The 18,969-nt window shown below is 34.2% G+C and overlaps 1 long non-coding RNA gene, 1 other non-coding gene and 1 pseudogene across 2 annotated transcripts; 2 read left to right on the top strand and 1 right to left on the bottom strand.

Moving 5' to 3' along the window:
* Positions 1 to 3,635: 3,635 nt before the first annotated feature.
* Positions 3,636 to 3,742, top strand: LOC114403968. Its single transcript, XR_003664734.1, has one exon. It is a non-coding gene; the product is annotated as a small nucleolar RNA R71 (small nucleolar RNA).
* Positions 3,743 to 10,087: 6,345 nt separating this feature from the next.
* LOC114402852 lies at positions 10,088 to 12,237 on the bottom strand (annotated as a pseudogene).
* A 2,727-nt stretch (positions 12,238 to 14,964) lies between these two features.
* Positions 14,965 to 15,916, top strand: LOC114402771. Its single transcript, XR_003664505.1, has 2 exons — positions 14,965 to 15,428; positions 15,525 to 15,916. It is a non-coding gene; the product is annotated as an uncharacterized LOC114402771 (long non-coding RNA).
* The last annotated feature ends 3,053 nt before the right edge of the window (positions 15,917 to 18,969 follow it).

Genomic DNA, 18,969 nt, shown 5'->3' with positions numbered 1-18,969 from the left:
AAAATAGAAGCAACCAAATAATTCACAATATTAGCAAACCAGGGAGTGGGGAAGGAATCAGAAATACTATACAGAATGTGCAAATGGTCATCCGGAAAATCATCCCGAATGGGTGAGTCCTCAGGTGGTCAGCCACGAGGTTCTGTGCACCACTCTGATCACGGATCTCCAAATCAAACTCTTGGAGCCAAAGCACCCACCTGATCAATCTAGGCTTTGATTCAGCCTTCTTCAACAGGTAATTCAGAGCTGCATGGTCAGTATAAACAATAACACGAGTACCAAGCAAATATGAACAAAATTTTTCAAGAGCAAAAACTATCACTAATAGCTCCTTCTCTGTGGTAGTGTAATTTGCTTGAGCAGCATCCAAAGTTCTGGAAGCGTAGTAGATCACCTGAGGCATCTTATCAATCTTTTGAGCAAGGACAACCCCCAATGTGTAATTGGATGCATCACACATTAACTCAAATGGGGTTGTCCAATCAGGTGCCTAAATGATAGGGTTGGTAGTCACCGCACGCTTGAGGCAATCAAAAGCCTCTTTGCACCGGTCATCAAAATCAAACTCCACCTTCTTTTGTAGCAGATTGGATAGTGGAAGGGCCACTTTGCTAAAATCCTTGATAAAACGCCTATAAAACTCTGCATGACCAAGAAAAGAACGAACCTCTCACACGCAAGAGGGGTAAGGCAATTGTGAAATAACATCTATTTTTGCAGGGTCTACCGCTATGCCCCTACTGGAAATGATATGCCCTAAAACTATACCTTGTTCTACCATGAAGTGACATTTTTCAAAATTCAGCACAAGGTTAGTTTCAATGCATCTACTAAGAACTCTATCCAGACTATCCAAACATGTATCAAAAGAGGATTCATAAACAGTAAAATCATCCATAAACACCTCTATGCAACTCTCTAAAAAGTCACTGAAAATGCTAAGCATACACCGCTGGAAGGTACCAGGGGCGTTGCATAGGCCAAAGGGCATCCTCCTATAGGAAAAAGTGCCAAAGGGACAGGTGAATGTGGTCTTTTCTTGATCCTCAGGAGCAATATGAATTTGTAAATAACCAAAAAAAACCATCAAGAAAATAGTAATGAGACTTACTTGCCAAGTGCTCAAGCATTTGATCAATGAATGGCAGAGGAAAATGATCTTTTCTGGTTACCTGGTTCAGCGTCCTATAATCATTGCAGACTCGCCAGTTGTTCTGCACTCTTGTGGGGATAAGCTCATCCCTCTCATTCTTGATCACTGTGAGGTCTGTCTTCTTAGGAGCCACTTGGACTAGACTCACCCACTGATTGTCAGAAATGGGGTAGATGATTCCAGCTTGTAAGTGCTTGGTCACTTCCTTTTTTCACCACATCTAGAATGACGGGGTTGAGTCGCCATTGTGGCTGTTTCACTGGCTTAGCTCCATCCTCTAAAAGTATCCTATGCATGCAGGTAGATGGGCTAATACCAGGAATGTCTGCTAAAGTCCATCCAATGGATTTCTTGTGCTTCTTGAGAACTAGCAACAACTTCTCCTCTTGCTCAGCAGCAAGGGAGGCAGAGATGATCACTGGAAATTTTTCCTTGTCCTCCAAGTAAGCATATTTGAGGGTTGCAGGTAAGGGCTTCAACTCTAATGTGGGTGGTGGCTGAACAGTCGGAGGAACCAGGGTAGGAGAAGAGGAAGGTTTCTCAGCCTGTACCTCATAAAGCAAGTCAAAAGTATATGAACTTCCTGCAACATGGTTAGTGCATTTTGACTCTAAAAAATAAACATCAAGAGGTACAACACCCGGAAAATCAGAACCAGACTCAAATTCAAATTCACTCTCAGCATAAAAATCAGATACAGGATCAAATTCAAACTCAGATTCAGATTCAATGCATAAGGAATGAAAAGTATGCATATCAAATAAAATCGGATGTTTCCTACCACGAAGAACAAAATCAGAATCAAACATATAATCATCAATAATCTGATCAATTATCTCAGCACGAAAAACAGAATGATCCTTAGATGGATGTTTCATGGCATCAAGAATGTTAAAATGAACAACAATATCACCAAATTCCATAGACAATGTGCCAACATAAACATCTATCTTGGTTCGGGCTGTTTTCATAAATGGCCTACCTAAAATAATTGGAACTAAACCCTGGGAAAATACCTCTTCCATGTTAAGAACATAAAAATCAACAGGAAAAATAAGTTCACCAACCCGAACCAGCACATCCTCTATGAAACCTACGGGGTAAGCAACACTTCTATTTGCCAAATGAGTCACCACATATGTAGATTGCAAAGGTCCAAGAGATAAAGAATTGAAAATGGACAAAGGCAAGACACTAACTGATGCTCCTAGATCTAGCATGGCATTCTCAGGAATGTGAGGAACAAATTTACCTATCAATGCTGACACATTTCTGCCTATGCTAATCCTTTCATTGTCTTTGAGCTTCCTTTTGTGGGTGCACAACTCCTTTAGAAACTTGGCATATCTTAGAATCTGCTTGATGGCATCTAGCAGAGGTATGTTCACTTCTACTTTCCTGAAGGTCTCCAAGATCTCCTTTTCCGCTTCTTCCATTTTTTTGTTTGGAATTGCTCTAGGTGGGAATGGAAGAGGGAGAAGAGGCCGTGATAAGTCAGAATTACTGGAAGGTCCACTTGCATGAAAATTTTTGTTAGGAAGCTTTCTCTTTTATGCAACTATCTCATCCTCTTTTTCAGGTGTAGAATGAAGCTTGACAGGTTCAGGTGCAGGTGCTGCTACTGGTGGAGGCACTTGAATTTGGTTGCCAGACCTCAAGGTGTTGGCACTCATATTTTTCGGATTCTGCAAAGTTTGTGAAGGTAATTTGTCAGAATTTTGGGACTGAGCTTGGTTCAACTGAGTAGCCATCTGCCCCATCTGATTTGTCAGACTCTAAATGGAGGCTCTTGTCTCTTACTGACATTGCATATTCTGGACGGTCATTTGCCTCACTAACTCTTCTAAGGAAGGTTGAGGAGGAGCCTCAGTTGCTTGTTGTCTTTGTTGTGGCTGCTGCTATATTGGAGGAGGAACATATGGCTTGATTGGACCAGCAGCATTCTGGAAAGGAAGGACAGGCTGTTGTTGTTGTGGAGGACTTGCCCATCTCAGATTTGGATGATTTCTCCAACCTGGATTGTATCTGTTGCTTGAAAGATCATAATTATTCTGCTGTTGTTGGTTTTGCTGCTGAGAGGGTCTATTATAAATGTTTGCAGCATAAGCTTCAGGTTGCTCATTGACTCCAGATTCCTGCAAAGAAGGACAAAGATCTGTATGGTGATCTGCAGAAGAACATAGACCACAGACTCTTGCAACAGGTGCAGATTTCTGATTCATGGCAAGCTGAGTTACTAGGTTGACTAAGGCATCAAGTTTTCCCTCAAGCTTTTTATTTTCAGCAGATGAAGATGAATATGTGGCCACCTCATGGACTCCTCTAAGGACAATAGCATCATTTCTTACATCGAATTGTTGGGAGTTGGAAGCCATCTTCTCAATCAAATTCCTAGCCTTAGCAGGAGTCATATCACCAAGAGCTCCTCTCCATGTTGCTAAGTCCCTCATAGAAATATTGCAGAAGGAGTTGCTCAGAAATCTGGTGGTGAGGACAGCTTGCAAACAATTTCTTGAATCTTTCCCAGTACTCATACAAGCTCTCTCCACTAAGTTGCTTGATGCCCGAAATGTCTTTTTTGATGGCAGTGGTCCTAGATGCAGGGAAGAATTTCTCCAAGAACACCCTCTTAAGGTCATCCCAGTTGAAAATGGACCTAGGAGTATGGTAGTATAGCCAATCTTTTGCCACTGCCTCTAGAGAATAAGGAAAAGCCTTTAGCAAGATATGATCTTCTTGGACATCAGGGGGCTTCATGGTGGAACAAACAATATGGAACTCCTTAAGATGCTTATGAGGATCCTTCACCTGCAAGACCATGAAACTTGGGCAGCAAATGTATTAGTCCAGTCTTGAGAACATATGGAACACCCTCATCAGGATATTGAATGCACAAGTTTTCATAAGTGAAATTAGGTGCAGCCATCTCCCTAAGAGTCCTCTCACGAGGTGGAGGTTGAGCCATGTTCTTAGTATGAAAATTAGTAATTGAATGCTCAAAATCAGAATATTCAGAATCACCAGCAACAGAATACTCAGAATGCTCAAAATGCATAGAATGATCAGGATGCATACTATGCCTAACTAATCTATGAAAGGTTCTATCTATTTCAGGATCGAAGGGTTGTAAATCACCTGGATTGCCCCTAGTCATGCACTATATACAACAAATAATGTGTTCTCAAATAAGCACCAAGAGAGGGTTAAAACTACAACTATAGTCAAACGATATCCAAATGAGCTGAAATTTTGTGAGCAACACCCTAAAATCATGAAAAGATAGCACAAAAATTTTCAGACAAAAATTCAAAGTCTAACTATGAAAACTGCCTAAGGAAAGTTTAGAAAAATAAGACAATAATACTAAAAAAATAAAGAAAACTTAGTAAACGGCTGATTTTTTCAAGTTTAATACGGCAACAGACCATAGGTCAGTTGCCATTGGCATGGGAAATTTTCTTCTACCCCAAATGCATAAAATAATAGTCATTTCGATAGCCGGAGCAAAAATTATGGCCGTTTTAAGTTTTGCTAAAAACAAGTCCCCAAAATTTTTGCCTCTCTCAAATTCAGCCACACCAAGTGCTTCTGGTATTTTTCACACAAAATATGGACCAAAACAAACTACCACACAAAAAATCAGCCAAAAATAACAACTCTAACTATCAAAACAAAAATTGCCAATTAAATTGCAAAATCAGTCGCTAATCACTATTCAAAGCATTACACAAAATTGAAACAGTCGCTAAACAGGAAACGCGACTCAAATGCAAAACAGAACGCTACTCAAAACAAAACAACACACACTCACAACCTAAACGACAGAGCTACACACAAAAAAAAAACTAAACACTATTATGAACCTTTGGCCCACTGCTCCCTAGCAACGGCGCCAAATTTGATCGAGACCGTACCCGAATCAAATAAACATTAAAAATGCAGTATCTAGGAAGTGATCCTAGGTCGTCTCCCAACAAGCAATGGTCAACCAAACGTTCATAACAGATAGTAATAAAACAGTAACGAATTGGGGGGGTTGTTTGTTTTTGTAAATTAAACAGCAAGCAAATTTGAATTAGAAAATAATAGAATTAAAACATGTTGTTTCCCCTTGATTCACAAGCAAGTCTCTTATCCTGGGTTACGAGAATTTATCCTTAATCAGTTCAACCACTTAATCCAACCCTAAATTAAATTACTAAGCGAAAATTAACATAAGGTTGTCATTATGTGATTAAGCAACACATACACCAATTAATCATGAACGAAACTGATCATTAAGCATGAACGTAAATTAAGCGCAAAGACAATTAATCAAGCACTAAGCATGCATGGATTAATAGCAACAAATACAAAGTAATTGGTGAAGAGGAAAAACTGATCAGAATTCAATAGTAATAACAAAACCTCAAAGAGAGTTGTGCTTGATCCTCAAGAGAAAACAATGCTGGAGACTTAGCCTTCCATTAATCAGTAGAAAACGAAATTGTAGATTGAAGCAGAAATGAAATTGCAGAAAACAAATTTTATTCTACGCGAACAGTGCGCATGAACAGCAAAAACTAGAATTCTAAAACCATAGAATTATTCTCCTCTCCAAAAAAAAAACTCTCTAAACTAAAACCCTGGTGCTGTTATATAGGTCCTCAGCCCCAAAGCTTACAAATCTATTTTAAGTCCAAGCCCATAAATAAAATAAAATCTGGACAAGATAAGATTGGATGGAATAAAATTTGGACAAGATAAGATAAGATTGGATGGAATAAAATCTAGACGAAATAAAATCTAGATGAAATAAAATCTGGATAAGATAAGATTTGATAAAATAAAATTGTCTGCTCTCTTCAAGTCCAAGCCCAATTCCGGATTCAAACCCAGTTACTTATAATTCTCCTGAAATTAAATTAAAAACACAAAATTAGTCAAGTAGGCCCAAATGATAAAACTGCATAATTAATTTGATAATTAAGGCTAATCAGTAATTAAAATGGTGACAAAAAGGGTTAAGAAATAGGAGAAAATAAGGACACATCAGGGACCTTCAGACAAACTTTTCTGGAGATGTATTTTCCAGAAGATGTGAAGAATAGGAATGAGAGTTCCTCGAGCTGAAATAGGGGAGTATGTCAGTGGAAGAGTATGCAGCGAGATTTGAGAACCTCGTAAGGTATTTTCCTCATTATCAGGGGGAAGCTGGGGAGAGGTCCAAATGTGTGAAATTTTTCAATGGCCTCTGACCAGAAGTAAAGATGATGGTGAATTGTCATGATATTCACAACATTGCACAGTTGACCAACATGTGTTGGATCTTTTACGAGGATCAGTGGGAGAAGGTTGCATTTACAGGAACACCTTAATGTGATTAACAAGAGTGGGTCTTTCTCTATTCATAACAAAAATAACAACATCACAATATATCAAGCAGTTTAACAAGACATGATTGGAAGATGAGTAACCAATAACAAGATGAGCACCCGATTAATTAGGAGACAATAATTTTAAATAAGGATTACTCATCCAGAATCAACCATAGATATTCCAAATGAATTCTATAAACGAAAACATGACGACAATGTACACCCATATAAAGACGTTAACAATCGCTTGATTATGACAGAAACATCAGTAATCCAATTGTTTGATGTAGGCTTATAACACAAAGAATGAATTATACTCAAACTTTCAAGTGTAATCAAATTACTTGACTTAAGCAAGCAACACAACGGAAAATGGATTGTACTAGAACGGAAAGGTACAGTCGAAAGAGTATTCCTTAATAATTATATCTCGATGAGTCATCGAACAATAGAGTATTAGCATCGCTAAAAGAAAGAATTCATAAACAACTATATTGTCTATGCAATTAAGGCAGAACATTATACTACAAGCATACTTAGAATTATAAGATTTCTATAACAAGTATATCACATACGTATAAGAAGTAAGAATTGAACAGTCACCAAGAGTGTATTTAAGGAATCACAAGTTACAACAACCACACTAATGGTCACACACAAAGAAAGAAAAAAGAATTAGTCAACACATGCTAACACATTGATTAAACGCATTAATTCATAACACACCTGCAAGTTCAAGGTTTTTGACAACATTACCACACACATCAAGTTTTCAAGTCCACTTGTATCACTTAACAGCTTGCCATGACATCCTACCGCACTTCACGAATTGTAGAGATGGTCAGTCTCATAACTCATGACTCAACAATGGAATTATGGTATAACAGACATTAAGGATGCAACACACATCACAAGCATCATTCAATCTCATTTAATCATGTAAAGTAAAATATAATTAATAATTCAAGCACGTTCAACAAAACTAGTCATAAGTAACCACATAGAGTGCACACCAGAATATGGTAAGCACATAACACACTGGCCGAAAGGTTCGACCTGCTCTGATACCACTAAAATGTGACACCCTCTACCCCTCACATATATACTAATAAAGGAATAAAAATTCAAATATTAATTAAAAGTATTTTTAAAACATTTTTTTAAACAAGTCTTTCAAAGGGGAAAAAGGCTCACATTCATTTTCTTCTACATCATATTCAAACTTGTCTAAATAAATAATAATGGAGTCAAAAGAGTAATCTCGACTCAAACAAGGTCGTCTAAGCTTCATACAATTAATATAGAACCTATATCCTAATGTCCCACCCTATCAGAATGTTGTGTTCTCGTGTCCTCTAGCATGAGGTTCTTCATAGTCATCCACCTATTCATCTGCTCCCCCGAACACAAGTTCAAGATCATCACAGGATCCAAACACAACAACACATAGGGAGTGAGTTATCACATTCTTAGCTAATAGAGAAACAAGACAATTAAATATACATATTATATAAATGAGATACCACTTGCTTAAACATAGCTCACGTAATTTCACCACGTTGTCATTCAAAATTCACTTTTCAATCATCAATCATATTACACAAGAATCCCACACTCCGATCAAGCTATAATAACACATCAATTTTCATAATAAACAATTAGCAAGCGTATGCAACAGTTATGTTAAGACTCAATCCTATATGCAATGTGGTACCATGTCAGTGAAAAACCTCGTCGGGCGCCTAGGAGTACATGACAAGACAAACCACACACTAACAAGTCAAGTCACTCTCACTAGGTAATATCATAGGGAGACCAGTTAGGGTCACAGTGTTTTGCGAGAATGCTCCAACCATATGGGATCAACATAGGCTTAAAGGAGCACTCAAACCGTGTGACCCCCAAGGCCTACACTCCGAAGAGTCCGTCAGGGCCTCTCCCTCCTGATTCAGGTCCAACCCAGAAAACATTTTAGCACACAGACTCTATCTATGAACTGTACAAAACACACGACTCCTCAATTGTTCTCAAAATAGTTTTAACTCGTCGCCCTTAAAGGGTCTTAGCATTAACTCACCGCCCTTAAAGGGTCTTAAAGTCGTGTGATTGTACAATCCATAGTTTACAACTCAATGCACACAACATATCGATACACACAACATCTCAATCACGTGCATACTCAGTTTATCACATACACTCAATCTCAATTACAATGGTATAATCTCAAAATAGCATGTTATCACACCTTATGAATCATATTCACTTTACCTACGAACTATGCAATACACACAACTACTTAATTATTTTCAAAATCATTTTAACTCATCGTGCTTGTGATTAAACTCGTCGGTTTTCCACAATAGATCTCATTACGATACTCGTCACGTAAAACTCGTCACCCTTACAGGGTCTTACAGTTGTGTGATTGCACAATTCATAGCTCACAACACAATACACATCTCAATATACATGTATTCCGTCATTCATCACATGTTCAATTCACCACATACTCACAATTTGAATCATCATTTCATATCCTCAATATAACAATTTATACAAAAGACTATCACAACCTGGGGACTAAAACCCCTCAAATAATATTACACAATTATATCAAAATCATAGGTCAAAATATACAAATATCAAGAACACAATTTATCAAGCATTTCTCATCAGAACATCAATATTTTATTTATAATTATAAAGGAAAAATTACAATTTAATAAACATCCTAAAATAAAACCCCAATTTAATATTTTAAGGATCCCTACACATGTTCTCACTAATCCCCAATTGTGAATAACTCATCCCTTACCTCTAAGCGGACTCATGTCTTCCGAAAGCAATAGTGGCATCTCTAGCAAGTTCCTAAGATTCCTCAATTTCTTCCTCTGGTTGCTCTGATAGGGTTCCCAAACGTTAGAGAGAATGAGAAGAGATTGAAGCCTCCATTTGTACTATCTTCGTGTGATTACTTTTTTCTCCCTTCACGAATATTATTTCGCAAATCTCAACGGTGAAGGTGTGCGCAATTGAATTTCACACAAGATATCAAAATTTCAGGACAATCCAACGGTTAACAAAACGGGGATCGTAGTTTTACCGAGACAGCTCTGGGTTTCTGCGGGAAAGGAAAATGCTACAATGCGAAGGTTATTTCTCTTAGCTCAGACACGCTATCATAATTCACAACGGTGAGAATGCTAGGAATTGGGTTGCAAACATGCTGTTTAAATTTCACGATGATCCAACGGTGAATGAGCCCGAGATCATCATTTTTCTGAGACAGGTTTGGCGGCCTGCGGGAAAAAGAAAGAGTTTTGAGGAAGAGAGAAAAAATGAAATTAAAAGATAGAGGAGACTGAGGTCTCAAAACTGACCTAGTATGTTGCTATTTATAGCTAAGGGTATTCACGACCTATTATTTACTCTATTTATTTATTTTTATTATTTTATAAATAAAAGAAACTCTATTTTATTCTCTATCATATGAATAACATATCCTTTTTATTTTTTCTCAAATCATTATTTTATCATATCTATTTTTATTTATTTATTTATTTATAAAACATCATTATTCTCTAAAATTTTATTTACGAAAAAAATGGAATGTTACATGCATTTCCACCAAAGTTGTGCCACTAATATCAAGGTGGCGTAAATTGACCAAATTTCCTATCTGTCTAGGAAGATGAGTAAGAAATTTACAATTTGTTAATTTCAGAGTCTGCAATTTGTAAAGCTTGAAAGTTGCATCAGGCAACCTTTTGATAGAAGTATAGGAAAGGTCAAGATACTGCAAAAGCACCAAATAGCCTATTGAATCAGGCAGCTCAGTGATATTGGTGTATTGACACAATGACAATATTCGCAAGCATCTTAGTTTTGGCAACCATATATGTGATACCATCTTGGTCAAGTAACTTTCAAAATCTGGATATCGGGGTTGGGGTCGAAAGGTCCTCAGAGAGTTCATGTCATACAAACCCTCAAATCTTCTAGAGACATCACACCACTTTGTAAGAAATGCTAAATGGCGAACAGTTCCTGGGATTTCACCACTTTCAAAGTAGCAATAACATTTTCCAGATACTAGTTTAGCTAAATCATAAATGAGGTTATGCATTCTGAACTTCTCCTTTGCTTTAGTCTTGTCTTTTTCAATTAAAGATCTAAATAATAATTCATCAAAGCATTCTGCGCCAGCTAATTCCATTGGTTTCTCTCCATGAGGCTGTTGTAGAAAGCCTTCAGCCATCCATAACAAAATCAATTCCTTCCTATCCAACAAATGTTGTCTCGGAAAAATTGAACAATATGCAAAACATCTTTTCATAAATGCTGGCAGATGAAGATAACTTATGCGTAAAGCTGGTAAAACATCATCATGTGCCCATAAGTTGCTGTTCAGAATTTTATTCCATTCCCCGACATCGACATTTGATCGCAAAAGGCCTCCCAATGTTTTAGCAGCTAATGGTAGCTAGGCCATTGCATTTTCTTGCAATTTTCCTACCAATTTATTCTAGGTTTGGATATTTGTCATAACCATCATTTTCAAATGCATGTCTAGCTAGTATTCGCCAACAATTTTCATCAGTAAGAGGTTTCAACTCACAGATGGGAAATGTATGCGTGACCTTTGCAACTCTTTGTTGTCGGGTTGTAACAATGATCTTACTTCCCTTTTTCCCGCTACTGAAAGGAGTTGTTAGGTGATGCCAGTCACTATACTTGTCATTCCAAAGGTCATCAAGCACAAGCAAAAATTTCTTCTCTCTTAAGTTATTCTTTAATTCAACACGAAGAACATCAAGATTAGTATTATGACAATCCTTCATAGTAAGAGACTCAACGATTTTCTTCGTTAACCTAAAAACATCAAAATCATCTGACACCCATGCCCAAGCTGTCAAATCAAAATGATCTTGTACTTCATTGTCATTATAAAAGGCATTGAGCAAGGGTTGTTTTTCCCAGACCTCCCATGCCCAATATTGTGATCACTTCTATGTTATTATTATTCTTGTTGTCACCATCAGATAGAAGCATGTTTAGTAGCTTCTCTTTCTCATCCTCTCTTGCCACAACAACAGATTCAATCAATGAATCTGTAGCTGTTCTACAAGAGACTCTCCTAGAAACACTTTGCAAACCAAGAATATCTTTTTGTTTCACAAAATGTTCTAGCCTTCTAGATATTGCTTCAAGCTTGGAATTCATGCTCCTATGGAATTTTGTAAAGCGAGAAGAAAGTAATGATCTGACCTGACTAGTAAACTTTGTAGATTCTCCCTTGACCTTGCTTCCTAAGGATTCTGTGTTGATTGCATCCAACAAATCTTCTGCGTCATAGACAACATCTTTCAATTCATCAACCCATGCTTTCACAGTTATATGCTTCTCCTCAGCATCATTGAGTACAACATTAAGTGCTAACAGCTTTATCTTTACCTCATCCAACACAGAAACATTCAGCTCTGTGATGAAGAAGAAATCTCGAAACTCTGTTGAAGCTATCCTGTTTAATAAGATCTCCACAGAAGCAGAGATAAGTGCCTCTCCCACCATAGCTAAGGCCATTTCTTCTCTTGTTTTGCAAAATTGATCAGAACACTGAACCTCCTCGTGCCAATGTTAACGAAGTGATAGGTGCAAACTTGTGCAATTGAGGAATTGTTGTATTTTAATTATTAAATCAAGTCAATGTTTTGATTTCACAAGTATTTTAATCAAGAAGTAAACGCGTGAACCTCTTTGCTTTTTTGGTTTTATGCATATATAAATGTTGACCGACCAAAAGTATGACATAGCCATCATTTGTTTTGTTATTTTTTTATTGACTTAAATATGTTTTTGAGTTTTAATAAATGTTGGATTGTTGTATTTGATTACTTATATTATGCTCATTCAACTGAGCTACAGGCCCTAGGTGGGAAATTTATTAGGTACTTTTGTTGAAACTAAATTATATAAATAAATAGAATATAAACTAATTCAGGTTGCAATTAAGTCGTGATTAAATACTGCAGTTTGTTGTTAAATTCAATCCATCAAATATGATCGATGTTATGGCCTTTTTGCAAATAAAACTTTTTTTCTTCTTCTTCTAATACTAGAATGGGTGACCTTTGTCATGTAGGTAATTAAATATTGTTTATGAATATTTTTAGAATAAAATTTAAATATATAAATATTTTTAAATAGATATTATGAATAATTTATGATTAAAATATTAAATTTTAATTATTAATTAACTGTATATATTTTTCTAATGAATTGTTGGTATACATTATAGATATAAAGTTAATTATATATATGGTAGACTATGATTTATAAAATACGATAAATTGGAAAAATAAAAATTAATTATATATCATGTAACATAGTAATTTAAATAGTTATTTAAAATAAAAGCTTAATCAACTAAAGTAAGAGTTCCTAATTACAATAAAAATATTTTTTTATATGAAATAACATTTTTAACTATATATTTTTAAATTGTCGTTAAAAAATTATATTTTTATATTGAAACCTAACTTTAATATTGGTGTCCTTTTCTGATGAAATTTAAATTGCATTTTGTTTACAACAATAATTCAATTGCATTTCAATGGATCAATTTTTTTATTTTTTTACGAAAATAAATTCTTGCTACTTATCATTAACTAATTGCTTAAAAAAATTAACTATTTTTCCTACTTAGAATAATTTAAAACCGCTACCTTTAAGTGGGGGTCTTTTATTTTAAAATTATTTTAATTTTAAATTAACGGTCATTCAATTACTTTTTTTTAGATAATTCTAAATACTTATAAATTTATACTTTTTTTACTATTTTATAAAAATATAGCTTTGATCAAATTTTATATATATTAAAAAAATTATTTTTTATGTAGTATTAAATTCTGCTAACTAATTTTGCAGCTGAAAATAATTAAATACCGTTACTTTTAAATAGAGATATTTGATTTTAAATTATTTTAATTTACGGTCATACAATTATTTTAATTAAATTAAGTAATATACACATTATTTTGTCTATCAATTATTCATTTAGACATATTTTAGATAAAAGAAAATATTTTTCTAAGGCAACCCCAATATTTTTCATCTCTCTCTTCCTTTGTTGATGACTCACATCAATATAATTAAGCAAAAAAAAAATAAACTAAAATGAGAATCTGAAAAAAAAAATGCACAAGGGATACATTCACACAAAAAACAAATAAAAAATAATAAGATCAAAGATTAATTCCATTAAATGAAATAAAACAAGTTTAGGTATAAGGTGTAAAAGGAGTATGCAAAGTGTCTTTTCAATACAAAGACATCATATACTAACACCAAGTTATTTAAAGTCACCCTCAACAATTTATAATAATTATACATTTTACCTTTTTCACTGCATGCGTATTATAATTATTATTATTATTATTATTATTATTATTATTATTATTATTATTAAACTAATTGTTTATTAATGGATGCAAGTAATAAAAAAAACCTAATTGTCGGTAATCAATATGAAATTGCTAAAAATATTTTATACATAATTTTAAATAGGCTTATATGTAAGTTTGATATTTCTTTTTTCTTAATCTATAATTTTGGTCTTTTCATTTTAAAATAGCGATATTTAATTTGGTCCCTATATTTTAAAAAAAATCATAATTAATCCCTATATTTTAAAATAAATACTTGTGGTCATTCAATTTTAGAAAACTCAATTTTGGTTCTCAAATTTTCTTTTAAAAAAATGTAATTTTGGTTAAATCTTCAATTTTATCTATGTTTTATTTCTTACATTATAATTTTGATTTGATCTTGAATATGTTAGGTCTAAGGTTTAATAGTATCAAAATAAAAGAAATAAATCATAGATAAAATTGAAGATTTGACTAAAATTATAAATATTCTAAAATAAGATGACCACATGTCTCTATTTTGAAATAGAGGATTAAAATCATGGATTTCTTAAATTATGGATCAAACATCTCTATTTTAAAATAGAGGAAAAAAAAAATTGCACAGTAAACAAAATATGGGACCAAAGTCACATTTAATCCTTTTGAATAAATATCTTTGTCAATTATAAATAATAACCTTCTTTTGTCTCCTCCACTATTTTTTCTTATGTGTTAGCCTCACATTTACTTGCACATATAATAATATAAGCATAATTATTTGCAAACAAAATAATTTAAAGATAATTATGAAATTCAAAAATAAAAATATGTGCCTTAAGACTCTGACTACTAGAAATAACGCATTTCACGACACGCATTTAAAGTGGGTCCTTACAAAACCGCTTTTGTTTGGGGGTAATGGCAGTTTTGTAAATATCGACAACATTTCAAAGACGGTTTTACCAAACCGCCTTTATTTTATAGTATTCAAATACGGTTTCGAGAAAAACCGTCTTTAAACTTGTGCAGTTTTAAAATTTAAATTTGAATAATGCTGATGACTCTTCCTCTTTCCAATGCTCTTCCCTCTTTCCAACAATGCCTTCTCCCCTCCTTCTCGAGAAAACGCGTCCCGTGCCTCTTTCCTCTTCCTAAACCCCGAAAGAACAAAACTGAGAGCCACTAAAACGAGAAAGTCATATCTCTTTCTCACATAGACACATTCTCTTATTTTTGTTATTCCTTCCTCGTCATGGAGTCGCGAGTGCGGTCACGCACCGGAACCTTGTCCTCCCTCCCTCACCTCCGCAAGCCACCGCGGGAGGTCGGTGCCGGCCCCTCCCTCGTCACCGTGAAGGCCGTGGGCTCCGTGGCGAACGACGGGAACCTGTTTTGGGTGAGGCAGCTACGCCCAAAGCTCTGCTCGCCAGCGCTGAAGAAGGAGGCCTTCCTCCTCCGGCCATGCCTCGTCATCGCCGGCCGAGGGCAGTGATTCCGCCGGGTGAGGTTCGTTTCATCCATTCTGACTCAGCGAACTCGACCACGTCACTCTCCTAACTAATGTCATTCATTTTTTTCATTTTTTAATAATTATTATCACAGAGAAGCAAAGGTTTCTCCGGCGGGTTTTTTCGAGAAGTATCCGGCTCTGGTGACTGGATTCTTCTTCTTCACGTGCTATGTCACGAGTCGGGACTCTGTTCTGTGTCTCTTACGTTCCCTAAGCTTAACTTTTAACCACTTAACTGTGTTCCACGAGGAATAGATAGACTTTTATGTGTGGCTGTGATCGTTCCAAGTGTTAAAATTATGGTTTTGTCCTTTTTCTTTTTTGATGCAGGTACTTGAAAGTGATTTTCAGATCTACAATTACTTGCTCATGAATTTCATGTCTTGATGTTAATTGTGATTGGATCCGTGAAATGTTATGTGCAAACATGTTTCTCTGTCCTTTGTTAAAATCGGTTGTTAATGAATAGTTTTTTTTTGTTGAATTATGAATAAGGTTAATTTAAGGAAATACTTTTAACCACATTACTTGATTTATTTCCATGACTCCCACCAAAAACTAAATTCCTCCAATGCTATATAGAATTTTCATTTTACTAATATAAATATTAATATAATATTAAATTTAAGATGATTTATTTTTAAATAAAAATATCAAATTTGACTTTAATATGAAATTTCTATAATGATTTTCATATTAAATTAGGCCTTTATTATCTCACCAACATTATTTTATATTAAGGTAAATGTATAAATAATGAAAATAATAAATATATATAATTAAGGTAACTGTAGGTATCAATAATTAGATAAATTGATATCTACAGAAGAAATTTTAAAATTTAGAAATAAATAGAAATATCTTTTTTTTATAATAAATTAACAAAAAAATTAACGTTGATTTGATTGATTTATATGTTAAAATATAAAATTCTTTTCTTTTGTGAGCTTAAAATATATAATTCTATTAAGTGTGAAAAAATACGAGTTTATGTTTTTTTTTGGTTCAGAGATCACATAGTTATTCTCCAACTCATTGTAATTCAGTAAGTAAAAAAATATTTTAAATATAAAATAAAAATATTCAACATGAAATACTCAAACATTGATTTTTTAAAAATATTTAAGTAATTTAAAGTAATTAAGAGTAATATATATTTTAATTCAAATTAATTAATAACATTAATATATTTTGATTCAAAATTACAACATATTCAAATTAAGATAAAATATAAATAATTTATGAAGTGAATATAAACTTAATTTTTATTTTTATTATTTCCATATTTTGTTAGATATAATAATTTATTGGATCTTCAACTGACTATTTATATTACACAATAATAATTAGACTTAAATATGTTTTTGGTCTCTAATATATATTTATTTTTTGCATTTGGTCCCTAATAAATTTTTCCTTCGAATCGGGTCCCTAATATTTTAAAAGTTTTATTCGATGTCTCTGCCGTTAATCGGGATTTGTTAACTGCTTACGTGGTTGTTAACCAGACACATTAGCATGAAACGTGTGATGTCACGTGTGGTGCATATGCTTACATGGAAAAAAAAATTATTAATTTTATTTGGCATCATTTGACTAAGCCTATGACTGACCCTTTTTATTTTCTTTGCTTTCTTTAATTCCTTCTCCTCTTCCTATTCCCTTTCTTCTTTTTTTCTTTCTTTGCCGAGCCGTTTGTCAAGGGCCTATGGCTTGACCTATTTATGGCTCGGCTCGGCTTGACTTGTTTACTATAAAGGTCAAGCTCAAGCTTTTTAAAAAGTTTTTTTAGACAAAAAGGCCAAAGCCAAACTATAAAAAAAGCTTTTTAAGCTTGACAGGTCGGCTTGTTTAAGTAATAACAACAACAACAACAACAACAACAACAACGATAATAATAATAATAATAATAATAATAATAATAATAATAATAATAATAACTATTATCTATACCATTATTATGGCATTATGAATGACAGGATGAAGTGGCATAAAGTGTTTAGAGAGTTTAATTGTATGTGGAAAATTTTCAAAAAGAAAAAGATTCAAGTTAAAAGGATAATGCAACCAGATTAATACTTCCAAAGAAAAGAATGTTTTGTAAAGACATTTTCAGACAATTTAAATATTTTTATTTGACTATATTAGTATAAATCATCTCTAATCCATATATTTTTTTAATATTATGCTCTTTTTTTTTCATTTTCTTTTGATATACTTTGTGTTTTAATAACTTGAATTCAATATGATTTTGTTTATCAATTATTTTTGGATTTGTACATTACTTATACGAAATTTTATAAGTTTTTTTTTTAGTTAATATGTCACTAGGTTTTAAAATAATTAATTGGTTAAAGACGTCTTTAAGCAGATTTTTAAATAGGCTCGTAGGCCAAACCAGGCTTTTATGTAAGCCGAGCCGAGCCTTTAAAAAAAGTCTATAATAGGTAATGAGCCAAGCTCAAACCTTGCGTATTCAACTCAAGCCGAGTTCAAGTCTAGTAAAGATTGGCTTGGCTTGGCTCATTTCCACCCCTAGATGCAAGTATGGTCATGGAGCTCATGATGGCATACCAAAATGACAATTTCTTGGAAGAGAATGCGGTTCATGAAGTTGCATCGAGAAACTCATCAAGTTGTTGTCGCATACCCAACAATAATTTTAGACAACATCTAATTAGAGAGCTCGGGCTTGCAGTTCCACTGGAGGGTGAATGGGCTCTGGGTTTGGGTTTTTTGGGATTTAGGGTTTTCATGGGGAGGAGGGAAGAATGGGAGAAAAGTAGGAATGCGGAGTTAGGGGCGATGGTGGTGCAAAGGAGAAGATGGAGAGAGGGCATTGTGAAGGGGAGAGAGGGAGAGAGAAAAGGAGAGGGAGAAAAAGAATGATAAAAGAACATTTAGGATTGTCTTGAAAAAGAAAGGAACTTGACCTTAACCGTGACCTACTGATAGAATCAAAGTTATCAAAGGAAAAACTCTCACAATAGAAAAACTCTCAAATTTCATTAATCTTCAAACTCTGCCAACAAAATGTTTAAAGATTCTATTTATACTCCTACTAATAACCCTAATTGAGGCCCAAGGCCCAATAACTAATCTAATAATTAAAAGACTTTAAAATAATAATAAAAGGTCGTGGCAGCCCATTACAAGTCTAAAAATAGGCACAAAATAGAATTAAATTGAAAATAAATCCTATTCTAAAACTTGGCTAAAATTCATGAACTTTGTTTCTTCTTTTCTTTTTTCCATGAGAGAATTTAGTCTGTCGCCAAGGTCTTCTTGAAATCTCTTACTCCTTGCTCTAGTGATTGGTCCAACCATGTTGGGCTTTATTATTATTTAATCAGCCCAATATTAATAGTCCACCAAAATTGATCAACTCAGCCCATGGATGTTGCTTGTCTTGTAACTTGTGCTTCCCGAAGTGATTCTTCAAGTTCACCTCAAAGCATCTTCATCAATTTGTAGGAGAGTGACCCAATTAGGTGCAACCCTTAATTCACATTGGTCTTCTTTCTCCTTGATATTTAG

The sequence above is a fragment of the Glycine soja genome, chromosome 20, assembly GCF_004193775.1.
Source record: "Glycine soja cultivar W05 chromosome 20, ASM419377v2, whole genome shotgun sequence".
NCBI classification, from domain to species: domain Eukaryota; kingdom Viridiplantae; phylum Streptophyta; class Magnoliopsida; order Fabales; family Fabaceae; genus Glycine; species Glycine soja.
The sequence above is the reverse complement of the archived record's forward strand: the minus strand, read 5'-3'. Positions and strand labels throughout refer to the sequence as shown.